The sequence below is a fragment of the Trachymyrmex septentrionalis genome, unplaced genomic scaffold, assembly GCF_001594115.1.
Source record: "Trachymyrmex septentrionalis isolate Tsep2-gDNA-1 unplaced genomic scaffold, Tsep1.0 scaffold5, whole genome shotgun sequence".
In the NCBI taxonomy this organism is placed as follows: Eukaryota; Metazoa; Arthropoda; class Insecta; order Hymenoptera; family Formicidae; genus Trachymyrmex; species Trachymyrmex septentrionalis.
The window spans coordinates 1,763,094-1,770,740 of record NW_017305672.1 but is presented as its reverse complement, the minus strand read 5'-3'; the positions used below and the strand labels follow the sequence as shown (position 1 = coordinate 1,770,740).

Below are 7,647 nucleotides of genomic sequence, written 5' to 3'. Positions count from 1 at the left end.
CTGTGAGCCATCAGAAATATTGTAAACGATATTATGTAAAGTATTATTTGAAATTTTAATATTATCATCATTTTTCGAGCAAACATAGGAAATAGATTTAATTTAAGAATTTATTAATTTAGCCTTTTTAACCATTCAACTTTTTTTATTGATTCTATATGTTTGCTAAAAAAAATAGGAATTGTTAATATAATCTTGATACTTAAAAAAATCACCTTCAATGGAAGTCGGTAAAACATTAGAAATTATGTTGATAATATTGAAAATCTTAATTCTGGTTAAATGTAAGTGTTGGTAAACATCTTTCAACTTCAAATGCAAAATTGCTTTTACATTATTAAATTGAATAGTTTCTAACTATTTACAAAAAATATAGTTATAAAGAGTAAAAATTATTTAATTTGATAAATCTATATAAGTGTGGAGGAACTACATTTAATTTGAGTTTTTAAAAATTTGATACAGATTCTAATATTTATATTTAATTTTACAAGATTGCATTATAAGATTGATTTCTTAAATAAATTACAAATCTTTGTTCCGAAATTGTTTCTAATAAAAGAAAAGATAAAAGGAGAACAATTTGAATCATAATGCTTCATTTCGTCCGCGTATATTAAAGCATATAAATAATAATTATAAATCTCAATAAAAAAGAATTAATAATAATAAAGTAGAAGGACTATGAGCTAAACAATAACTTTTAATATTTGATCAAAAACAGTATAAATATTCGATCAAAAACAGACACATATTTCGACACCGATCAAGTCATTATCAATAGAATTTGAATTGTGATATAAATTACTTGTTATGTGTAAACTATTACATAAGTAGTATACTCGTATATTAGGTTGAGTAAAAAGTCATCGCGTATTTTTTAGCTCAAAGTTATATATACAATATCTTCGTCAATAATGAATGAAATTCAAATTTAAAAAAAGGGTTTTAAAGCTTGAAATCTCTACTTTTAAAAGCTTATCACATTTTTTAAGTTTATATGAGTTTGATAATTTTTACATACCAAAAACTACGAGCTGAAAAAGACGAAAAATTTTCTTCTCACTTTGTGGATTTGTAACGTGTCCAAAACGAATTTGAGAAAATTTTCGATTACCTATCGTGAAAGCTTGATACTTTCCCTCCAAAATCGTTTTTTTTAAATATTCCTACGACTTTTGATTACTGAGTTATCGCGGATTAAATAAAAGAATTATTTTGACTTTAATTGCTCATAACTCCATTAAAAATTATCGTATCGTATAATTTAAAAAAGAGATTTTTAAAGCTGAAACTTTACTCTATTAAGATATATTTATATTGTTGATAAGAAAGTAATTGAGGTTTTTACTGATAGATGTCTTTTAAAAAAACGCGATGACTTTTTACTTAACCTAATATTATGATTTATTTATGATTCAATAAAATTATTTTCAAATATGTATCTAGCTTTAAGTATTTCAACAAAACCGTTCTTTGCGTGCGATACCGAAGACTCTTAGTTATTCAAGATAAGGGGACTAAAGAATTGGCGTTTTCAATAGCGTCGCGAGACTGAAAGAGAAATTGCGAATTCTCGAATCGGGATTTCTTTTGTAGCGAGTCCCATGTTTCAGAGGGAAAGTGGATACCTGGAATCGGAAAGACAGGAAGATTTGTTTAGAACCATTGGCCGTGTGTCGTCGCAAAATGGACCAACGTGTATAAGTATGCGCGCGCGCAACGCGCACCAGGTGGTCGTCGGTGGTGACGATACTTTTAGTCTAGTGGGCAGCTGGCTGAGGGGTGATTTTATCGACCAGGATACGCGAATCTCGAAAAGGTTCAGTAGTCGCGGGAACTCCACCCCGTCAAAACAGCTTTCAGTAAACGCTTCATACACGAACGCTTCTACGATTAGATACTCCTGTTTCTTCTCCTTCTTCTTCTTTTTCTCTTTCTCCGTTCTTCTTCCAATCTTTTCAGTATTGTTTTCCAGCTTTGCTTCTTCCTTTCCTTTCCGTTTCCGCAGAATATCTTGTGACGGCCGCAACCGAAATACGACGCGAGCAGAAGAGGTGCCATATTCTCACATACAAGCGATCCTAGATTCATCTGCACGAAGTAAGTAAAACACAAACACAGGAAAAATATGAAGAAGTGGATTTTATTTCTTAGGTTTACGTTACATGCAAATATTTCTGGAATATATTTTGTATTTGAGACGTCGCTTATTCGATACAGTTATAATTCTTTCAAGTTGACTCGTACAACGCGAACGTACTGAAAGACAAGTACGTCATAGTACGTGTCTTCTTCAAATTACACGTTACATTGCAATTCTTTTTTTGATTTCGTATCTATAATTCGAACTCTAATCGGTGTAAGATAACATTTACGAGGAAGTATTTAGGTGAGGGTTTGCAAGAATCTCTATATATCTATTATATTTTCGTTTATTTTTTCAGGATGAACAAATATTAGGAGCAAAGATTATTCGGATATTATAATGTGTTTCTTTTTCTCTTATGTTTAATGTTATATTTAATGTAGGATTACATTTATTATTATTATTTATAACAAATTCAGCGCAGAATTTTAGTTGGATTTAAAAGATGCTATACTATTATACATGTTTAGAAAGGATTCGATAAAGAACATCTGATTTGGCGCTTATCAATGAAGCGTGAAATTTTCTCTTGGATGTTGAATGTAATCAATGGTGACCCATTTGTCGATTTTCCGAGATTTTAGTGGAACATGTGTGACGTCATTCACGTTTGACTTAAGATAGGAAAGATAGGACAGAAGAAATAAAAATATCGAGTACAATAAAAATAAAAATCAAGGAAGTCAAGAATCCTCTATGCAAGGATTCATTGTATCTTAAACCGAACTATCGTGAAATACAGATTATACATCATATCACCAAACGCATGGGATGCACCCAAGTGATACATAGTTTTTATCATCTGTCACATCCGCAACAGTCGACAAATATTGATACATCCGTTGAAAGCTTACATTTCCTATGCTCTCTTGTGTCCAGCGTTGTCAATACTATAATGAAATCGCGATAGGAATATACACGAGGCGTCCATATGGCGTGCAGTAACCTCGATTATCGGAAACTGTTACAGCTTTACTTTTCTGGAGCGCAGCCAAACGGAATATCAACGACGAACCAGCGCTATAAGCCCAAGGCAAGTGGCGGCGAGTCAATGCACAAGGAATCGATGTTATAAATTCATCCTTCATCCCCTTCCTTCCTTTTTCTCTCTATTGTTCGGGGAAGCTCGATCGGCTCGGTTGCCGATCACCGGATTAAACGTCACTACAAAATGAAATATTATCGCAATCACGAAAATTGTTGTCGCGGAGAGTAAACATGTTGTTTTTCTGAATTTATACATTCAAAATAGTAATGGTAATCATAAAGATAACAACTGCTTATGTAAGTTTCATATGTAGAATTAATGTATGTAGAAGTAATATATGTAGGTATATAATTGAAATAATACACATAACTGAGTAAACGATTTTATATATAAATACAATAAAAAATTGTTTATTCAATTATATTAATTCTACATAAAAAAATTATATAGTTGTCATCTTTATAATTGTTACTACTATATCTTATTCTTTAAATGTACTTGAAATAAAATCGTGCTATTTCGGCCATTGCCTAACATAGAACCAATCCATAAATTGATATCTTCTAAGGTAAACCACATCGATACAGCGTGGAGATTTATATTAAGCCAAATCTTAAAAATATCCTGAGTCCCTTTTTAAAAAAAAAGTTTCAAAGAAGCTTGAGGGAAAAATACACATAAATTCGTATATAAAATCAAGCGATATATGGATATAGAACAAAATTAAGCGATATATGGATTTATAAAGATGTTGGATATCCTTTTCTCCTATCGCTCGCTACCTCTTTGAGAATCTGGCAGAAGTCCAGATTACGAGATAATGGTAATATTAGTTGTACATTTGAAAGCATCTAATGTATAACTCGGCCTACTGTGTACGATGCACGTGGAGCTGCAACCATGACATCGGAAAAATCAGGCCACCGTTCCACTTTGCGCCGTTCTAAAGCGATAACGGTCATATATCTGACTATTTCATGCGCGTACGCTGCCGCGTATGATTTGGAATATTCACAAAATTGAGAGATTCTTCTGTTTGACCTTCGATACTTTGAGTGGCTCAACACAGTGGAATTAAAATCATTTAAATCTCTTTAATTACTTTAAATCTCTTTAAATCAATTTAAATTATATTTCAGCCGCCGTAAATATTATACAAAGTGATAAGATGGCATAAAAAGATGTGTTTTTCTGTTTATTTTCACGTTATCTATGAATTACGCGAAATCGTACTTATCATTGGCGTCGATGAGAACTAATGTTTCTCTCGGATTATGAAAGAAACGAGAGAGAGAGAGAGAGAGAGAGAGAGAGAGAGAGAGAGAAGTTTTGTCATGCGTTTTTTAGCGGTTATACACCTGTACTCGATCCGTGCTGGCTTCGGTTATTCAATAATCGAGGTACAAAAGCCATCGCCCCTCTCGAGACATATCTAGGTCACCGACACTACGTTTTCCTGCAGTAATCATCATCGTCACTCGATTATCAAAGCAGTCCTTGCACTAGTGGAAACGATTGCATAATATTTCTCGATACAAGGAACCATTCAAGTCGCACATCCCTTAAAATTTAATAAACTCTATCATGATTTTGTGTGTGTGTGTGTGTGTGTGTGTGTGTGTGTGTGTGTATACGTAAAGGTTTTTCAAGTATTCAAAAATTTAACTAGATACATGTACACAGATCAGAAAATAATTTTGTTACACCATCAAAATAATTATGTAGGACGCTCAAACTGGTTGTTAGTGTCAAAGCTTTTTACAGCATTTCTCATCATATTTGAGATTCCTACGTAGTTACTTTGATGATTTAACAAAATTATACAAATTTATGAATGCTTTCCAATTGCTTAACACAAACGTACACAAGAATGTTCAAAGTATAACATTGTGCATGATTAAATTGGAATAGTATATATACATTGGACACGATTTCATAAGAGGAGTGTTCTAAGAGACGCTATTAAATAACGCTATTATGCCATTCTATCTTCATCGTTTATTAGATGTAAAATAGGGATAAAATGACATAAATAGTGCTAATAGCATCTCTCCAAACGCATCCTAAATATTGCTTTGTCCGCCTATATTGGGGTGTGATCGAGTTCTCACTATGAATGCTTTGAAGCATTTGATTAACTAATTGGAAGAAAATTTTACTAATTGACCCATCAAAAAATATTTCGAAGCATTCATAACGGCAACTCGATCGTGCCTTTAAACGAAAAAAAAGCAAAGCGCTGACCACTCTACGCTCTTCAATCTATTTATAGCCACCGCGATTAATTGACATGTAATTGTCTCTAGAAAACCCAAGCTTACATAACTGATTAGTAGTCCTCAGGCTGAGTACGTATGTAGTAATTCCGGCAAATACGCCGCGCTAAAATTTACGCCGCAGAAGTCAGAAAAAATAGACGGAGTAATTTTCCCGCAACTATTCTGTTTGTCTTTATGTTATATTAGTATTTTGTTATGATTTCAGCTTCTTACTGTTAATAATGAAATTATTGTGAATTGAATCGATTTGTCATTGTAATAAGTAACGCCATCATAAATTATAATCTAACATTGAAAGTTCTGTTTTGAATATATATTTATACAGGATGTCTCAGAATGACTGCCAAATATTTCGTGCGCACTAAACTGAATCGAAAAGTCCTGTCCTATTTTGCAGTTTTCGTAATAGTTAACTAAAAATCACCAAATATTGATTTTCAATAATTTTGTATATACAAATATATATACAAATTTATATACAAATAAAGCCATCAGAATCACAAGAAATAAAATTAGTACATTACAAATGCAAAGAAAAACAAATTAAAAACAAAACATATTAATAATATATTATCATAATACATTAATCATACATAGAAGCATATTTAAACAAAAAAATAAAAATATTTATGCTTACACAACATACATTTTCGATTTAATATTTTAAATATTTAAATTATAATAGTGTTATTATGGTATTATTATATTATATAACAAAATAATATACTACAGTATACAATAGTATATCATAAACTACAGTATACAATATATATCAATTATGTAATGTATTGTATATAATATAACGTATATAATATAATATTATATATAATATAATATAATTAATATAATATACAGGGTGTCTTTAACTGATCACGTCACCCACCATGACCAGGTAGAGCGGGCGGAACCGAGTCTTACAGTTTTTTTGTAAAGTTAATAGTATTTGAGAAAAAAACTATTGAAGATTACTATTCAGCCATTTTTAGTCATTAATATCTTGTTAACTATTGCGAAAATTGCGAAAAGGACTATTTGACTCAGTTCGGCCCGCTCTACCTGTTCATGGTAGGTGACGTGATCAGTTAAAGCCACCCTGTATAATGTATAAACTTTTTAATAAATATTATAGTATATTTTTTTCTTTTTATTTAAATCCTTTCACAAAGATTTGTGAATTAATTTTCACGCTGCGGGCTTTGTATATTCGGATTTTCTTCATTATTATATTAGGTATTTCTATTTCCTTACCTATTTTTATTATTATTATTACAGTAATCCTTGCTTCTAACAAGTCATGCTTTAAAAAGGTTTATTATTTCCAAATCTATGCAGTTCTGAGTATTTTTGTTAAGTCATAGTCATACAACAACTGCAAAATATTGATAAATTACCGAATATATTAATTTTTCAAAATTTCAATATTAGTAATAGCAAATAGCATATATTGATGACTTCTTGATACACTTTTCAATCCTTTGTGATAAATTTTTTTAAACAAGAAGAATTTTACTGAACCGTACATTTGAAAATTTAACAATAAAAAATAGAAGTAATAGCCGTAACAGTCAAAGCTAGATTTTTAATGCTTAATTAATTTAATCTGAATTACTATATATTATATGTATTTGCATATATATTTACCATATTTGTAGTCATTCGAACTGGGCGCCGAAATGTTTTTCAGACTTATAAACACAATTAAACTACTATAGTAATATCACGAATTAAATTAACAAGCAATTTTAATAATTTGATGCTCAATCAGGCATCATATTAAGATGTTAATATACTGAAAAATTGTAAATAAATTTATTGCGAAAAATATTATTACAATAGTATAAGTCCGGAAAATCAATTCGACGCGCAGTTCGAATGACTGCAAATATATACAGGGTGTCAATTATGTACCGGGACGGTCAAATATTTCGACAACTTCCAACATTAAAAAAAAACGCTGAAACACGTGAAACGATTTTTCAAAAAATCTACTTTCTGCGGGGGGTGGCGCCCCCCCACCTCCAAAGGGACCGGGGGGGCACGAGGGGGGTCGAAAATCTTAAATGGCAACATAGGGCGAGTGGGGGCTCATTTAAAAGGTAATTTCGAGACGAATCCAAAACACTACTCATAGAGGGCGTTGCGATAATTTTTGGCGGGAAATTTTAATTTTTTAGATTTTAGACGCCGTAACATTTAAAAAATTGAGTGTTTCGATATTCGCTGAAACACGT

At 31.4% G+C, this 7,647-nt stretch overlaps 1 protein-coding gene across 1 annotated transcript in view; it reads left to right on the top strand.

Annotated features, from left to right (window-relative positions):
- The first annotated feature begins 1,944 nt into the window (after positions 1-1,944).
- Positions 1,945-7,647, top strand: part of LOC108751573 — a 56,121-nt gene continuing 50,418 nt past the window's right edge. The window contains exon 1 of the mRNA XM_018491811.1: positions 1,945-2,103. The gene's annotated coding sequence lies outside the window, so the exon portion shown is untranslated. The remainder of the gene's footprint in view (positions 2,104-7,647) is intronic.